The sequence below is a fragment of the Cajanus cajan genome, chromosome 7 (assembly GCF_000230855.2).
Source record: "Cajanus cajan strain Asha chromosome 7, NIPB_CcT2T_4, whole genome shotgun sequence".
Taxonomy (NCBI): domain Eukaryota; kingdom Viridiplantae; phylum Streptophyta; class Magnoliopsida; order Fabales; family Fabaceae; genus Cajanus; species Cajanus cajan.
Window position 1 is genome coordinate 2,338,909 of NC_138523.1, and position 20,039 is coordinate 2,358,947.

General features: G+C 28.6%; 2 long non-coding RNA genes across 4 annotated transcripts; one reads left to right on the forward strand and one right to left on the reverse strand.

Moving 5' to 3' along the window:
* Window positions 1-829: 829 nt before the first annotated feature.
* Window positions 830-1,589, forward strand: LOC109809949 (uncharacterized). Its single transcript, XR_002240707.3, has 2 exons — window positions 830-1,057; window positions 1,223-1,589. It is a non-coding gene; the product is annotated as an uncharacterized LOC109809949 (long non-coding RNA).
* A 7,576-nt stretch (window positions 1,590-9,165) lies between these two features.
* Window positions 9,166-16,158, reverse strand: LOC109807568 (uncharacterized). 3 transcript variants are annotated; one of them, XR_003804967.2, is made up of 3 exons: window positions 16,020-16,158; window positions 12,433-15,581; window positions 9,166-9,552 (listed from the first exon to the last, which is right to left on the reverse strand). It is a non-coding gene; the product is annotated as an uncharacterized LOC109807568 (long non-coding RNA). The 3 variants fall into 3 exon arrangements; XR_014427783.1 differs by having other exon boundaries at window positions 9,166-10,956; XR_014427782.1 differs by having other exon boundaries at window positions 9,166-11,001.
* Between the last annotated feature and the right edge of the window lie 3,881 nt (window positions 16,159-20,039).

Here is a 20,039-nt window from a genome sequence, read left to right on the forward strand (position 1 = left end):
AAAAGAAAATGTTCAAATATTTTAAAATATGTAATTATTATCTTTATCTCAATTCTTATGTGATACTTATTAACTACTTATGTGTTTAATAAAAAAATTAAGTGCTTATTTCAAATGACACCCATTACTCTGTATGGTATCATAGCAAGTATGTGTCATCTCTAATTTTATTTTTCTAAACTTTTAAAAAATATATATATAATTTACCTATTTTAAAATAATTGTTTAGGATCAAATATAATGATTTCAAATTTTATAGATGAAGAAATATTTATAATTATTAAAATAAAAATTTACCTACTTTATATGAATAAAAATAAAAAAATTTAATTTTTAAAACTTTTATAGAAATTAAAATTAAAAACAAGTCATTTTAGAAAGACAAAAATATACTTAAGTATATTTTGTTATATTTTTCCATCACTTTTTGAGTAATTATATTATTGGGATGAAATATTTATTGATTTTGTGGTTAATCTTTATTAGAACACTTAACTGATGTTCTTTAGTGAGATTGTCTCTCTTAATATATACAAGATTTGAATTCAATATATTGATTAAAGGGACTGAATTTAGTATAATTCTAACCAGCAATTTATTAATCTCTATCACTTTATTTATTATAGAGAGATATTTATTATTAATAATAAAGAGATAAATATAAAAGTAATGTTATACATATTTTTCAATTTTTGTTAAACATATAACAAAAAAAAAATTAAAAATTGTTGATACCCTTCTTCCTGTTCCTGTATGGCTTGGGCCCCCTATTAAGCTCCATATGGATCCAGTGAATTTCAAGAAAATCAGGTGGAAGACAGCTGTTTCCCATTAAGCCCCGCATGGTGCTGCGGTGGCTTATCGATGTGCAGCCAACTAAACACCACATATACGTGTCAACACAAAAATAAATAAATAATAATAATAATAATAATAATAATAATAAATAAATAAATGATTTAATTGCAAGCATATTCATTCAGGAAAAATAGTGCATTTCATCTGGGTGTAGGGCAGAGTTTCCTTCGTTTCGCATTTTCTTTTCTATCCTGCTCAAGTGAGTTTATAATTTCCTATCATTGCATGTCTTGAGTTAAATGCTTTAGTAGTACACCCCCTCCTGCATTTTTGGCTCTTTATGTAGTTTGATTCATGTTAAGTTCACTTGATTTTCATTGGATCATGAAAACATTGTTAATAACTCATGTTGCTGGTATTGTAGTGTGGAGATTTTGTTTAAAGGTTTCTCTATACCTCCCATGACCAGCTACCCCAACTTTACTCCTACCGGGTGGTTACTCTTTGTATATCATCCCTCTCAAGGTTGGGACATTTAATTTCCTTCTTAGATATCTTGGTCATGTTTTTTGCAATTTTGTTCATTTTGAAACATGGTATTTGATATGCTACCATTTCATACAAGGGCTTTCAAGAGATACTAAGTTGTTTTATTGTTGTGCTTTTTTGTTTTGTTTTTTATTTGCTGCTATATTGTTATTGTCCCCAGACATTGGTATGGTATCCTCCATATCATATTATGATTCATAAAGTTATGATGAGTCTGGAAAATTAACGAGTCATTCGTTACATATGATGGTTAATTTAATTGTTTGTGTGCCCTCATGTGAGTACTGAGGCTCTACATTTATAAGCCCCTCATAGATTGCTTATTTGGATTTTGTCGTTCTACAATTTCACTATTGATTAAATTAATGTCTAAGTTTTTAAGTAACTAGTATTTTTTTTTTTTAGCTTGGAGAGACGTTAAATGTTTATTATATATAATTAAATTTTAAAATAAATTATGGATGTAAATAAATATTATGTTTGAATGTATAAATTTATCTAAAATTTGAATAAATGGATTTTTTAAATATATAAATTATAATTTAAATTTATGATATAAATCATATTGTAGTTCGAGGCTATTTTTATTCAGATTGTTTTATTATTATTTATTAATAATATATTTTAAAAAATTAAAATTTAATTTAGAAATAATTATTATAAATAAAATTGAATTACATATGAAATTAAAAGAATTTTTAAAAATTTTCTCATCAAAGAAAAATCATCTAACAAGATTCTCGCCTAAAATAATCGTTCCTATTTCTATATACAGGAGTTTATTCATGTATTTTATATATTGGGTTTATTCATGGTTAGTTTTCAATTTCTTATATTTTCTGGTGCGAATTTGGTTTCTGACTGTGTGACATCTTTTTATTTCAAATCAAAATAAATTGAGATTTCTAAATAAAAAAGAACAATTAAAGGTATTATAAAATACTTAAATATCATTTTATAGTGAAAGGATATACAATTTTTAAAATAAAGTTCTTTAATGAAAAGGTAATTAAATAACTACATAATTTTATAAAATAAAATAAAATAAAAACACATGAATCGTCTTTTTACACAACTATCAACATAAAACATAACATAAATTATCGCATGTAAATTGACTTCAATTATGACTAATAAAATATACTCTCTCAAGTCCTCAAGTCACATTATCATAGAAGATTTAAGTTTTTTTTCATCAAACTCTTCTTCTCATATCTGTTTTATATATGCAAATGATAATTAATCCAAATACATACACAATAATATGTAGGGAGTGAGAACTCATGTACAATACATAAGACATATGAATAGGACTAAAGATGTACATCATAATCATGTTTTTATACATATAGGTATTTTTACTTCCATCATTAAAAGTTATACTTAACTTAGTACATCTATCACTCTACATTTATTCATCATCAACAATTATTCATCTCATTCAACTTATCTCAATTATAAAATAAAGTTTGTGCAATGCATGCTTTTAATTTATATGCACGTGATACCAATTTATTCATCATCATTAACACAGAATAGTCTAGAAACTAGTTTATGTTTTTTTTTTTTGGTTGTTGTAAGTTAGGATATGACATTGGAATAGTTGCTAGGAGTTTATGTTTTTCATCGGTTATTTTAAGTTACTACTTGATGTTAGACTTTACGCTGTATTTATTTTGTTAGGCGTTTATTTTGGTTATTGTTCTGCTTTTATTTTGAAATGTGATACATCTATCCAAGAAAATTTTCAAATCATGTTTACTCAATAAATTTATTTTTTAAAAAATTTTCATCATATTCAGTAGTTATAAGTCTATGATATCATGCAGGATAAAGGGTGTTATAATAAGCATCATAGAGAGAAACCCATGCTCTTTGTGACTTTTATGCTCGATGGCTATGCATAGCACCCAACTTCGTGTTAGAAAGAACACTTTTGTAGAGTTTGCAAAATTCAAACAATACCATCAACATGCATTTTCATGAATTACAATTGGTCAAAATTAGGGGTGGGCAAAAAAAACTAAACTGAATTGAACTGGTGGTGAACTGTACTATAAAAAACTGAACTGTTTGTAAAAAAAACTGAACTGAACTGTTTAAAAAAAACTGAACTGAACTAAACTGTTGTAAAGTTGAACTATACTGAACTATAAAAACTGAACTGAATTATAAAAATTGAACTATTTTTATAAAAAAAATAAAAATTAAATGTGTTTAACATGTTATGTCTTAATAGATTAACTCGATAGTTTAATAACCAAAATTTTAGAAAAAAAGTGATTTGAAAAAAAATTGTATCAATTTTGTTGAACTTAACGGATCAATTGAGCTATGTTGAATTACTTATTTTTAGGCTTAAAATTCACTGAGTTTGTTTGACTTAATTTTATATTTTTTTCCTTTGAAAAGTTTAAATAAAATGGAAAATAAAGTAAAGTTGACAAATGTGTCCTATTTTGATAGATAAATGAGTCAAAATTGTTCAATTCAAAATATCATAACAGTTTAGTGCAGTTTAAATTGCACTTCAGTTCAAGTTTTTATAGTATAGTTCAGTTCAGTTCAATGACACAAAAGAATAGTTCAGTTCAGTTCGTCTGAACTAATATTTAGTTTAGTTCAGTTCATATGAACTACTTTTAAGTTCAGTATAGTTTTTATAAGTTCAGTTCAGTTCGTTTTGCCCACTCCTAGTCAAAACATACAAGAGCACTATTTAATCATTATTAAGCCATCAATTCACACATTATATACATTATTCCTTACTAATTTAGTTTACTTTATCTTTAGAGCTCTCACAGGAATTTGTAAGTACTCACAGATTCACAATTTCATACAATTAAATAGAATTATTATGACTACTCATTGATTACTTTTAATTAGAATATACAAGAATCCATGGAAACATTAGCTACAATTCTAGTTTGGGTTTCCCCCTCATAAACCATCAAAACGAGATTTGGGGACAACCTCGCTACCCTTACAAATAACTCACAACCAAAGCGAGTTATCAATTCTTCCTTACCTTGGTGAATATTAGATGTTGGGTGTGAATCTTTAAGGTTGTCTTCAGATATCTTTGATTCTCCCAATTCTTCATAGTACAAAAACATATTAAAAAAAAAAAAAGTTAATCATATATACACTGTCAGTGTAAAAAAAATTTATACTGACAACCAATTATATCCTTTAATTGTGTCATGTCACTATAAATAGATTTACTTTTAACAGTGACATGGCACAATTAAAAGATATAATTGGTTGCTAGTATAAAAAAACTTTATACTGCCAGTATATAAGTAATTAACTCTAAAAAAAATTAGACACGTGAAACTCTAGCGTAACTTTTCTTTATAAAGGAAATTCTAAAGCCTTAACTCACATTTAACCTGCCCATAAAAAAAACAAATTAATTACAATTACTTATTTTTTCCTTATAATTAAATAACAAGAAGAAATTTTGAAATATTTCTTTTTATTTAATAACACTCATAATTATAAAATAACTTAACTAATTATTTAAAACTCTTATTAATTTATTCTAAAAACTTGAGGTGTTATAATTTTATTTTTGTTGAGACTGGATCGTCTCATTAAGCGAAATCATCATATCAAACCTTAGAAGTTTGACGTTCAAAACCCAGATAAGTTTATTTTAATGGCATATAAATCCTTTAGGGGTGTCGATATATTATGCACTAACATGATATCATTAACAGTTGTAATATATAAGTAATATCTAAGATGGTCACTTAATATTTTAATGAACAAATAAGTAGTTAAAAATGACTACAAAATAATTAAGATTAAAAACACTAGTTTAAATTTTTTAGGGGTGAAAATAAAGAAATTTTTTTACAAAGATTAAAATCAAAATTTAGCATTTTATAGGAATTAAAATTTTTTTAAAGTTTTAAAGAATACATTAATAATGGTTTAGAGTATAATAGGAAAAATATATTTAATGTTACATTGGTATCATAAAATGAAAATCAAATTGAAATAAATAAGAATTGCTAAAATGTTAAACAAAGTGGAAGGGAAGGAATATTTTATATAAACAAAAAAATTAATAAATAGATGAAAGAGAATAATAATTTTACAAAATTAACATTATGATTATTCTTCTTTGTTAGAAAATAGAAAAAATTCAACATAATAATTATTTCTAAAATCATATTATGAGGTGTAGAAATGAAAAGGTGATAATTAATATTATGTTGAAAAACTAACATATACTTATTTTAAGACTTATTTTGTCTTAAACATTGACACTTGTTATAAGATGAAAGGTGTATTTATTCTCAATTAGGATATATAAGAATCATATGAAGCACGGAAACATTAGCTACAATTCTAGTTTGGGATTTCTCTCTCATAAACCATTCAAACAAGATTGGAGGTAACCTTGCTATCCTTACAGATAACTCACACCCAAAGCGAATTATCAATTCTTCTCTTACCTTGGTGAATACTAGATGTTGAGTGTGAATCTTTAAGGTTGTCTTTAAATGCCTTTGATTCTCCCAATTCTTTATAGTACAAAAACATACAGAAAAAAATGAGCCATGTGAAACAACTCCAACGTAACTTTTCTTTATAAAGGAAATTCTAAAGCCTTAACTTACATTTAGCCTGTCGATAAAAAAAAAAAATTAATCACAATTACTTATTTTTTCCTTATAATTAAATAATAAGAATAAATTTTGAAATATTTCTTTTTATTTAATAATACTCATAATTATAAAATAAATTAACTAATTATTTAAAATTCTTATTAATTTATTTAAAAACTTGAGGTGTTACAATTTTATTTTTGTCGAGTGTGGATCGTCTCATTAAGCAAAATCATCATATCAAACCTAGAAATTTGACGTTCAAAACCCAAATAATTTTATTTTAATAACATATAAATCCTTTAGAGGTGTTGATTTTTCATGCACTAACATGATATCATTAACAGTTGTAATATGTAAGGAATATCTAAGATAGTCACTTAGTATTTTAATGAACAAATAAATAGTTAAAAATGACTACAGAATAATTAGGATTAAAAACACTAGTTTAAATTTTTGAGGGGTGAAAAATAAAGAATTTTTTTTACAAAGATTAAAATCAAAATTTAGCATTTTATAGGAATTAAAAACATTTTTTAAGTTTTAAAGAATACATTAATAATGGTTTAGAGTATAATAGGAAAAATATATTTAATGTTACATTAGTATCATAAAATGAAAGTCAAACTGAAATAAATGAGAATTTGCTAAAATGTTAAACAAAGTGGAAAGGGAGGAATATTTTATATAAACTAAAAAAAATTAATAAATAGATGAAATAATAACTTTATAAATAGAAAAAATGTAACATAATAATTATTTTTAAAATCATATTATGAGGTGTAGAAATGAAAAGGTGATAATTAATATTAGGCTTAATTGCGTTTTTGATACCTTAAGTATTGAAATTGTGCAATTTTGATCCCAAAGTTTTAATTGGGTAATTTTAGTCCTTAGAGGATTGTAATTGTGTGATTTTGGTCCTTCAATTTTTAATTGAATAATTTTAATCCCTCAAATATCATAATTGTGCGATTTTAGTCTCTTTCATTAAAAATTTAATAATTTTAATATAAATATATATACAATGTTTTAAAATTATACAATTATTTGTCTATTCAAGTTAACACATATCATAATTTTCTTCAATGTATTAAATGATATATATTTATTATTAATAAATAAATAAAATTTATGTATTATTATTTTTATAATATTACTGATAAATTAATATCAATAATATGTATATTTATCGATAAAAAATTATATTTATCAGTAATATTATTAATATCAAATTATTAGTTTATCTATAAATATACTAATAATATTATTAGTATATTTATAGATAATAAATTATATTTATCAGTAATATTATTAATATCAAATTATTAGTTTATTTATAAATATACTAATAATATTATTGATATTAATTTATCAGTAATATTATAAAAATAATAATACATAAATTTTATTTATTTATTAATAATAAATATATATCATTTGATACATTGAAGAAAATTATAATATGTATTAACTTGAATAGATAAATAATTGTATAATTTTAAAATATTATATATATATATATTAAAATTATTAAATTTTTAATGGAAGAGATTAAAATTGCACAATTATGATATTTGAGGGATTAAAATTGTTCAATTAAAAATTGAAGGACCAAAATCGCACAATTGCAATCTTTTAAGAACTAAAATTACCCAATTAAAACTTTAGGATCAAAATTGCACAATTACAATACTTGAAAGATAAAAATGTAATTAAACCTTAATATTATGTTGAACTTATTTTGTCTTAAAACATTGACATTTGTTATAAGATGAAAGGTGTATTTATTCTCCCCCTCAACCCAACCCCTTTTCCTCCTTCTCTTTCTCCTTTCTTTATTTTCTCTCTCTCATATTATTAACTTTTTTCTCTCTTTCTCATATTATTATTCTCTCCCTATTCCCTTTCCTTTATTGTCTCTACCATCTTTTTCTTTCTCTCTCTCCTTCTCTCTCATCTAAGTTTTATCTCTTTCAATCTCTTTCATATTATTTTTTTCTTCCTCTTCTTCCATTCTTTATTGTCTCTTTCATCTTTCATCAATTTTCTCTCTCATCCTCTCTCCTTAATCCATGTTTTATCCCTTTCTAACTTAAATATTATTAATCTCTCTTTCTTTGACCTTTCTTTCTTGTTTCTTTCATTTGTATTTTCACCTTCTCAACTTTAATAATTCATAAAAAATCATGAAAGTACACAAGTTAATATCCTTCTAACAATTTATTTTATACTTAATATCAAATTTTAAAATCTAAATAATACTATTAAATAATACAAACCGCTATCATTTGGATCAATTAATGATGAGTTGAACATGAAAATCATGTAACCACGTTTTCTTTCCAGCATATGTGGATTATCTTCTTTGTTTTTTGCTTTCATAAAATAAGCGATATACATTGTTAGGTGTATTTTTTAGTTCCAACACTACCTTTAATCCTGCACGTCGATTATTTAACCAACTGTTATTAAAACTAACGAACCGAGGGTACCATGACGAGATTAAGCACACTGGCCTCCGTCCTCTTCGTTTCGATTTCACCCGTTATATACAAATCACAAAACCGAATCAATCATTCTTTTTTATTTTAAAACTGACCAAACTAAAATCAAAATAAAGAAATTAGAATATAAATGGATTACAGTTGAAAAAGTCCTTATGAGAAGTTCAATATATATTACTGAATTTTAATAAATAAAATACAGGAAGAATTTGTTGGTTTAGAATAAAAATACTAATGAAGCTTTTATACCTGCAATCTAAACATTCACTGAGTAAGTCAACAAATGTAAACAAGATGTCATATGATCTCATCTTCTGGACCGAACATAACCAAATACTATCCCTCAAACGTTTATATAATTTATATAAAATAAATAAAAGAAAAAAAAAAAAAAAAATCTTTCAAGATATTCAAAATTTGACAAATCTCAGGAATAAAAATAAAAATAAAATAAATAATAAATAAATATTTTTAAAAAAAAAAGAAACATTTTTTAAGATGTTATTGTTAATTTGGGTGTCAACTATAAAAACTATCAAAGAATTAGACCACATTATATGCACCCTTAAATGACATCATATATAAACAGTCTTCAATTAGCATAAAAAACTGATTATTTCCAATATAATGGTTATTTTACTTCTTGGATCATTTCAGTGGAACCATTCATCATGTACAATCAAACATGAATCTGCAAGCAAAAAAAATTTCAATCCAACGTGCCCCAACTCAATAGGCTGCGAGTTACAGCTTCAATTAATGTTCATAATGTACCAATGAAATGTTTCCTGTAAAAAACTTAAAAATAAACAAAATATTGTATAACTCCTATTGAAAAATGTCTTCACATTCTACGATCGTAGAAAATTCAATGGCTAACTGGTCAAAAAATTCATTTGAATGTTGACCATGTTGAAAATTGATCAATAACTTTAACACTCAAACAACGGAATTGGCAGCACTTGCAATTCTAGGCCACAGATCAGCACACTCCTTCCCAATAGGCCCAGTTATGGCAGAACCTAAACAAGAGTATGCAAATGACAAATCTCATATAAACCAACAAACACACGAACAACCTGTGCAGGCCAGTGAAGAAAATTTCCTATGAAATCAATGATATCAAATCAAATACAAATTATGCAAACATAATAATGTACAAAAAAAATACAGAAAACTACCAAAATGTTCTTCAGCTTGCATTAAGAAAGATCTACAAATATGTTAGACATAACAAATGCCAAATATCAACACAATTTGAAAAACGCCTTTCTTGCCTTTTCATTTCTCCCTTAGGATTTACAACAGCATTATGTGCAAAAGAGAATCAATTTGAATCAGATACATATTAATTGATGCGAAAAGCAATTATATATCATACTTTGCATCCCTAAAAGTCAAATAAATGCTAGGTAGCAATAATAGCATGTTCCATGAACCATTTTGGGATTCTTGCTTAAAAAATTCTAACAAGAAAAAGTGAAAGTATCAATGCTCAAAAGGGGCAGTTTTAAACCGCATTTTACTTTCATACAAAATGCAATAACATTATTCAAAATTAAAACACAAGCAGACCAAGCATGGAAGCCGAAGAAAAACATTAATATAAGTGCAATCATAAAATCAATGCCAAGAAATACATGCATAGAAGAAAGCACGGGCCAGATGTGTGAACAATGAATGGAGGAGCAAAAAACCAATTTTTTCAGTCAGCTACTACTTAAAAGCACTAGAAGGAATAAAAAATTATAATTGTGTTGAAAAGTTACAATTATTATGCGAAACATTTCACGCTTTGCTGCCATCATTAAATTCTAAAAAAAATTCAAACAACCAAAACTCGAACCCAACCACAATTTGGGTTAGGGCTGTACAGGCTCAGCTTCGCCTTTTCTCAGACACGAGAGAGAGAGAGAGAGAGCCTTAGCTGCATCAACAGCATCTGTGCAAAAGACCACAAGATAGTTTCACACAGAAACACTGAGTTACCTCGCCAGGACACAGCTCTTCACTCAACGTCTGGTCCAATTGCTGAAAACATCATCAGTGCCTTGTTATACCCAGAAGAAGTGGAAGGCAAAAGAGAAGAAGAAGAAGAAGAAGCAGAAACTGAGTGAAGGAAGCAGGCTGTGATGAATAAGGAAAAAGAGAGAGAGAGTATTCATGCGTGCCGAGAGCTGTTTAGTAAATTCAAATATAGTGATCATTGGCTTACACAGCAACTCAGAGAGGGCAACAGCTCTCAAGATAACTTTATCTCTCTAAGTGTGGAGCCTCAAACTTAAACTAATGATAATGAGTGTAAGCCCTAGTTGCAAGGTTTCAGTGCGAGGCTCAGATTCGCCTTTACTCAGACAAGAGACCAAAGAGAAGAGCCTCACCACAGCTGCATCATCAGCATCTGTAAAGGACCATGCTGGTCACATCGAACAGACACTCAAATACCCTGCCAGGACTCAGGTTCTTGACTCAATGTCCATTATCTGATCAAAATGCCGAAAACATCATCACTGCCTCCCTTCTGTCGGCTATCCAGAACAAAAACGAAACTGACATGCAATGACTCAAAGATGCCCAAAAAACAAAAGCATGAAACTGATACACAAAACAGTATTAAGGAGAGATTATTATTCATGAAAGAAAGGTGATGCACCTATATATGTAGAGCCCCAATGGAGCAGATGTGTGCATTACAAAAAGCCTATCACATCTGTAACGATGGACTCAGTTAATTTTCCAGACTTGTAACTGTATCAACCATAGATTTTTTGAAGAGGATACCTGACTAACGTCTGGAGACAGTAATGATCTAAATGAGCAAAGTATGGCTTGCATCGTGAAATATGTGACAAAATGAAGTAACCATATAGGATTTCAAAAAATTAAATCAATTTAACTGGTAGGGAAAATAAAAACTGACAATCCTAGAAAACAATTTGCGTTGATTTTGTATAATATATAACATGAAGAACTAAATAAATTTGGCCCCAAGTGTGTAGAGTCCCAATGGAGCAGATGTGAGCATGGAGAAAACAACCACACCTGTAACGATGGACACATTAATTTTCCAGACTAGTAACTGTATCAACCATAATATGTTGAGGAGGATACCTGACTAATGTCTGGAGACAGAAACTATCTAACAGAGAACTAAACTCTTAAAATGTTAAAGGAGAGAGAGAAAGAACATAAAACCCATCATCAATATTTATCAATACCTTTCCTGGTAAATATTAAATTGTATCACTTCAGACATTCCATTTTCCAAAATGAACTGAACATCCATGACCAATATCAAGATAAAAATATAGAGTAAAAACAAAAAAAGTCCAAACCTTGACACGGATGATAAACAAAAGTAAACCATGGTTAAGTTGAGCATAATGATGTAGCTGATCTTGGGAGGTGCAAAATAACCCTTGAAAAACAAAATCTCCACACTACATCACCAACAATTTATGCTAAACACAGCTAACTGAATGTATCAAATAGCGAAAAGTAAGATCCCATGAGAGATCCAACTCGATATATTCGATAACATGCATTGATCTAGCTGGTTATATATGTTAGCATCAAATCACCATACGCATTTCATCCTCATGAACAATAGGATATGCGCTGCACAACCAGCAACTTTTGAGTCCTCCATATGCGTCCCAATTCAGGAAGAAATTAATGAGTTCTAAAAGCATTAAAATCCATTTTGCCAAAACAAAATAGGAAGACAAATTCATGAATAAAAACAATAGAAGTATGGACTATGAGCTTCCCGCATATTAAATCATATGCTCCATCCCGATAAATCCATCACATCATCTTAAAGTAATTTAATAGACAGAAGTCACAGAACATAAAAGGAAAGCAACAGATTTGTTTTTTTGACACCATAAATTTTTGCACCATGAAAACAACAAATGTTATGACATGTTACAGTACAACTAACACAAAAAGGGAATTACCTTCAAAGTACATGTAGACGCCATCCTTTCTTCACCATGGCTTTTGTTGTCTCACAATACCAGCTGGCAATACCAAAAACGCATCTATTATACTTTATTTACACATCTAGCACCATTCATTGTTCACACTCAGAAATCGGTTCCCGGGGAACCGAATTCTGAGTTTCAAAAATTTTTTTTTGCCATCAGAATTCAATTCCCCAGGAACCGAATTCTGAGTAGTTTTTAATTCTTTTTTCTTGTGGCCCAGATTACGCGAATCTTGGAACTGAAACGGCTCGTTCTGCTTGCACACGTAAACTGTTAATTTTGAAATTAGAACGGCCGCAAAACGAACTGTTCTAGAGTTAAGCTTTAATGCATAACTTGAGTTCTGAAACGGCCCGTTTCAAACTAGGATTTTAGTCCTTTTTAGTATGTTGGAACGGGCCGTTCTAGTTTTGGAACTACCCGTTCCAATATAGGAATTTAGGCCTTTTCTATTAGTTTGAAATGGACCATTCCAAAACCGGAACGGCCTGTTCCAAACTACGGTTTTAGGCATAAAATCGTGGGTTAGAACGAATCGTTCTGGTTTTGAAACGGCCCATTCTGGGAAAATAGGAAATCCAATGCTTTTCCTACAAATACGCCCTCCACCTTTCATTCTCTCCACACGATTTCAGCTTACTTTTTTCAATCCTTCCCTCTACTCCTTCTGAATCAATTTCTAAGTAAAAAATTCTTTTTTTGGTTTGATTTTTATTTATCAAATACCAAAAATATTATTATGGAAGCAAAATAAACATAGGTCTGCCTACATTGGTACAACGGTAAGTTGAACACTTTCGTTATTTACTTTAAATTTCAATGAACTTGTAACAAATTAGTACTAATTTTGTTAATCATTGCAGGAGACTGAGAATATTATTTACTCTTACTATCATTCAATGTCAGAACCCCACCCTCTAATTGTTCCTATACTAGAGGAAGTTAGTTTTTCTGGGGTTGCAAACCTCAGACATCTCAAGGTGGATCACGCATTAGTCACAGCTTTGGTTGAAAGATGGAGACCTGAGACTCATACCTTCCATTTTCCAACAGGCGAGTGCACGATAACACCGGAGGATATTGCACTTAAACTTGGCCTAAGAGTTGATGGTTTACCAGTCATTGGCCCAAGATTATATGACCGGGAGGATATGTGTTCCACGTATCTCGAAATCGTGTCAGTTAAAGGTGAGTCACTAATTGGCTCTATGATTAAGTTAAAGTGGTTGAGAGAAAATATGTTAGAATTAGCAGAGGAACCATCTCAAGAAGAACTTCATGCATATTGTAAGGCATATATATTAAGTTTAATAGGAGGTGTTTTGATGCCTGACAAAGCAGACAATAAGGTACATCTTATGTATTTATCTTTATTAATAAATCTTAGAAAAACAAGACGATATAGTTGGGGATCTGCTTGTTTGGCTATGTTATATAGGGAAATGTGTAGAGCTACAGATGTTAGCAGCAAAACAATTAGTGGTTGTGCATCTTTGTTACAGTCTTGGACATGGCATCGCATGCCATATAGGGTACCATCAACATTCCCTCTAGCAAAGATATATGGCATGCGATGCCATGTCCAAGACTGTAACAAAGATGCACAACCACTAATTGTTTTGCTGCTAACATCTGTAGCTCTACACATTTCCCTATATAACATAGCCAAACAAGCAGATCCCCAACTATATCGTCTTGTTTTTCTAAGATTTATTAATAAAGATAAATACATAAGATGTACCTTATTGTCTGCTTTGTCAGGCATCAAAACACCTCCTATTAAACTTAATATATATGCCTTACAATATGCATGAAGTTCTTCTTGAGATGGTTCCTCTGCTAATTCTAACATATTTTCTCTCAACCACTTTAACTTAATCATAGAGCCAATTAGTGACTCACATTTAACTGGCACGATTCTGAGCCGGTCATATAATATTGGGCCAATGACTGGTAAACCATCAACTCTTAGGCCAAGTTGAAGTACAACATCCTCTAATATTATCGTGCACTCTCCTGTTGGAAAATGGAAGGTATGAGTCTCAGGTCTCCATCTTTCAACCAAAGTTGTGACTAATGCGTGATCCACCTTGAGATGTCTGAGGTTTGTAATCCCAGAAAAACCAACTTCCTCTAGTATAAGAACAATTAGAGGGTGGGGTTCTGGCATTGAATGACAGTAAAAGTAAATAATATTCTCATTCTCTTGCGATGATTAACAAAATTAGTACTAATTTGTTACAAGTTCATTAAAATTTAAAGTAAATAACGAAAGTGTTCAACTTACCACTGTACCAATGAAGACAGACCTATGTTCATTTTGCTTTCACAATAATATTTTTGGTATTTGGTAAATGAAAATCGAACCAAAAAAAGAATTTTTTACTTAGGAATGATTCAAAAGGAGTAGAGTAAAGGATTGAAAAAAGTAAGCTGAAACCGTGTGAAAAGAATGAAGGGTAGAGGGCATATTTATAGGAAAAATATTGAATTCTATGTTTGCCCTGAACAGGCGGTTCCGATTTTGAAACGTGTCGTTCCAGTTTTGGAACGGGTCATTCCGGTTTTAGAACGACCCGTTTCAAACTAATAAAAAAAGCCTAAATTCCTATTTTGGAAGGGGTAGTTCCAAAACCAGAACGGCCCATTCCAACATACTAAAAATGACTAAATCCTAGTTTGAAACGGGCCGTTTCAGAACTCAAGTTATGCGTTAAAGCTTAACTCTAGAACGGCCCGTTCTGCAGCCGTTCTAATTTCAAAATTAGCAGTTTACATGTGCAAAAAAAAAATTAAAAACTACTCGGAATTCGGTTTCCCAGGAACTGAATTCTGATCACAAAAAAAAAATTTAAGCTCAGAATTCGGTTTCCCAGAAATCGAATTCTGAGTGTGAATAGTAAATGATGTTAGATGTGTAAATAAAGTGTAACATGTGCATTTTTGGTAAAAAAAAATTAAAAATTCCAGTTGCGTAAAAAATTCACCGCAATCTGTTGAGGCTATCCTTGATTCCTTTCACCGATATAATGTAAAGATTCTTAGCCTGTGTTGTCAGCATAGTTCACCACAGCTGCCACTGGCAAACCCAAACTTGTTACCAGCATAACCACCACGTCCTGTAACACAAACACAACACAAGGATTAACAATTTTCCATTGCCAAATGCCAAGTGATCACAAGTAAAAATGTGGAAAAACTCAGCAGAGTGAAAGGTCATGAAAACCAACATTCATGTCATTCCCAACCAACTTCGTTTCATGCGTTATTTAGATTACGAAAAAATCAACCGAAAGGGTAAAAATGTATGATTTTCTCTTTATTATGTTTTAAATTATTGGGACTCACTAACTCTAAGATGTCAATAGAAAATTGAGTATAACATAAAATTAAGAGAACAATTTTACCAAAATTCACGTCACAACAACATAAAATTTCTGAATTAAATAAAAGTAAAGAACCAATTCAGATTAGTTAATCTAAGAATATGGATTAGCAAAAAAACTATCATGCATGGGAAAGCAACAGAGAAAATGAACAAGAGTACGGCGGCTTGCCTTCTTCGGCGGCGGCTCTGCCTTCTCCAACGGTGGCCCTGTCTTCTCCAGCATCTGCAGACCTGTATTCTTCTAAGAGGGAAGGTAGGCGGCGACGGCTTATGAGTCTAAGGATTTGAAGGATTGTAGTAAAAAACACATTAGGGTAGGAAAAGTTGGGCCAAATGGGCCCAAGTTGTATTTTCTTTTTTTATTTGGTTCATGAAACTTTTACTTTATAAATTTTTTTTTTAGAGAGTAACTTCTTTTTATTTTTAAGTATTATTATACTTTAGATAATATTTTAAATAATATAAAATTTTAAATATTTTTTCTATTTTTTATTTTTTTAACTACTATAAATTTTTATTATTGAAGATATTTAATATATGAATTAAATTATGTTTCTATTATTATATGTATATTATTAACTATTAGCTATATGTATTATAAATTTTATATATATATATATATATATATATATATATTAGAATAGTGGTATCCCATTACTTGCTATCTCACTTTTGAAGTTGGTTATGACATTCTTTATCTCATATACATCCATTTAATAATATAAAATAATATATTTGAAATATATCTTATTTATTAATTGGATAAAAGATATTATATTCAAAATCAAAATTCAAAAAAATAAAACTAAATAAATTGTTGTTACAAGTTTGTGCCAGGGAAATCATAATAACCCTTTAGCCCTCACGTTGATCGGCTAGGTCTTTGGTCTCGACATCGACCGACCACCAAACCAGCCCTTCGGCCTCCACACAAGCCGGAAGAGCTTTCAGACCTCCACAACGACCAAACACTCCTTCAGTTTCGTTCTAACCCAAACAACAGCCACAAGCCAAAAAAAGCTTGGGCCCTACTCAGGAACCAAAAGAGTTGAGTACCCCCTTTAGTCAGTAGATAACCTGAAGGGGTACTTGGCCATGATGGAAGCCAAACCATCTCTTGTCATCTAAATTACATTACCTTAATTATGGAAAAATAATAAAATTTCACGTCAGTAGAGATCAGGGAGTGAAAGTCAAGGTATTAGCCCACTAATCCCAAAAGACCCATCAGGCTCAAATATGTCATTATAAATACATTGATGGGACAACTGAGGCAGGTAATATCATTTAATGTAGCCATATTTATTGCTCTGAACCGAGTACTCACTTAAACGTCAAAACACCTTTGTAGGTACCCTCCCCACCACATGGAGTAATGATCCGAGAGACCTCTATCCTGAAGCCTAGAAGGTCAGCTAGTAAGGAGTGACTCAACAGATAAGTGTTTAGTAACAGGAACAAAGTTCAAACACTTGGAATGATAATGAGGGGTAGGTAGTGGGATACTTGTTTTTAGCATCATACCTGTTCAAATTGTAATTTCTTTCTGAAGCACCAAACTACTAAAGAAGAGAACTATTCATTATATTTATCATACTCTTTATCCCCATAACTATTCCTAAAGTCCAATTCTCTGCAGCATCAGTACTTTCAACTACACTCTCAATCCTATCAGCTACAGGATGTGCCAAGACTAACTAATCAGAACCACATTCTACTCCACCAACACTAAAAGATTTAAATGTGTTCAAGTTATCTTTTGAAGTCCACAAGTTTTTGGTTTCTAAGCTCACAGGTTTGTTATGATAAGAGTCTTTCAATGCACTAATGTGTAAAAATTACATGTAAGAAACTAATGAAATGTGGGTAAAGAGTTGGAATGATAATGAGGGGTAGGTAGTGAGATACTTGTCTGCCCCTCATATAAAAATTCATGTAGATATTTGTTAAGTGAATATGTATGAATTTCATTAATTTTTATGAATATTTGTGATTTTTAAAAAATAAAAAAAATATTATAAATAAATTTAAACTTGTATTTGATATTAATTTTATTGAAATATTAAAAATAAATAATTAATATTAATTTTTAAACTTATATTTAATGTTAATTTTATTGAAATATTAAAAATAATATAAAAAATAGAAGATAAAAATATAAATATTTAAATAATTTTACGTAGCTAGTACCTGTAGGTATAGATATTATCCTACCCACCTTATTTATAAATAGGTGAAAAAATATTCTATCCATTATGAATATTTATTTAAATTATCTATTTATTATTTGTGGAGAATTTTATGCATGAATACTTGTGAATATGAATTTTGTTGTCCTAATAAAGAGAAACAACGACGTCGTTATCATGATAAATTGCCAAAGGAATTAAAGAAAAAAAAATTGAGTGCGTGTTTGGTTTCACATTTGAAACGTGAAAAATCACGTTTAACGTGGAAGCTACAATGTGTAGCTTCACGTGATTTTTCACGTTTCAAACGTGAAACCAAACACCGAATGGATTTGTGGTGAAGTATGTGATATATAAGCAACATTTTAAGACAAACTTGAATCTAAACAACACCCGTTTGGCCGTTTCTTTATCCCACATTACAAGATTGCCAACAGTATTTTGACACAAACTAAGGATTCTTTATCACTGTGTTTTCTTAACCTATAAAAAAAGTTATAAAATTAATTTCAAGAAAAATTAAATTAAGAAAAATAAAGTAAAACATTTTGTATGATCTTATTCTTAGGTAACAATCTCCGATGAGGTTGGCCAAACATTATAAAAAATAAAAAATAAAAGAGAGAGAGACAAATAATAAATCAAACTTGGAGTTTCAACTTTTTAAATAGACCAATATATTTTATCGGCTTATCCGGTTCAATCTTTTTATCAATAACCACCTTTTAAAAAATGTCAAAAAATTTTGTAAATGGTGACAAATGTTTACTAATAAAAATTAATAAATTGAAATTAGTTTATAAAAGATGCCAAACTAATAAAATAAGAGAAAATGAGGGTGCATATAGGTTTGAAAGAAGGAAGAGATAGAAATGTTATAATAATAAAAATAAACAAATACTTTCACTTTGATGAGTATCGTCACATTAGTCATCAAAATTAAGGAAATGTGAAATTAATCTATAAGTCTCTAAATTTAAATATTTATAATTATTTTATCTTTAAAATTTACTAATATTATCATTTTATATACATTTTTTGAATTATAGTCTACTGTGATTATTAATTCACACTTTAAGTATAAAATACGTACAAAAAAATAGTATTGACAAAATAATAGCAGTATTATCATTCGAGAATATTATAGTTCCTTTCACGTTATTTAACTCATCTAAATCAATCATGTACTCTATAGTAGCAATAGCATATTATAGATGCTACCTAATGTAATGTGTCCATCAGATCTTTTTTGACTGCTTTTGCACCAAATTCTTTGACTTTCCGCCTTTTTTAGACACAAATTCTTTGAATAAATTTTTAAAGAAAAATTATAATAATGTGTTTAGATGAAAATTTTATAAATTTAAGAAATTTTAAATTTTTGGATATTTAAATTGTTTTGATTTTAATTTTTATCATTTTTAAAATATTTTATTTGAATAAATTAATTTAAATTTTTTAAATTTTAAATTTTTAGGTTAGATATTATAATTTGATTTCATCATGATAAAACTGATTTCAAAAATATATTTATATGTTGAGATTTTTAAATTAAGTTTTATAAAAATAAATATTAGCTAATTTTTAAATATTTAATAATTTAAAAATTAATATTAAATAATATTTAATAATTTTAAAAATATTTTTAAATATTCAATAATTAAAATCATGAAGAGATAAAAGATAAGATAAAATATATTTTTGAATATTCAATAATTAAAATTATGAAGAGATAAGAGATAAGATAAAATATATAAATAAAATAAAAAGAAAAAAATGAGAAATTTCAAATTTTTATTTTTTGAGTGAATTTAAAATTTTATTATTTTAAGAAATTTTACAAATACTTAAATTTTAAATTCTTTATAAATTATTTATCCAAACAAAATATTTTACCTTAAAGAATTGAAATTCTTTAAATAAATGAATTTTTCCATTTAAATCTTCCATTCAAACACATTATAAACGAAAAAGACACCGTACCTCCAATATGCATCAAA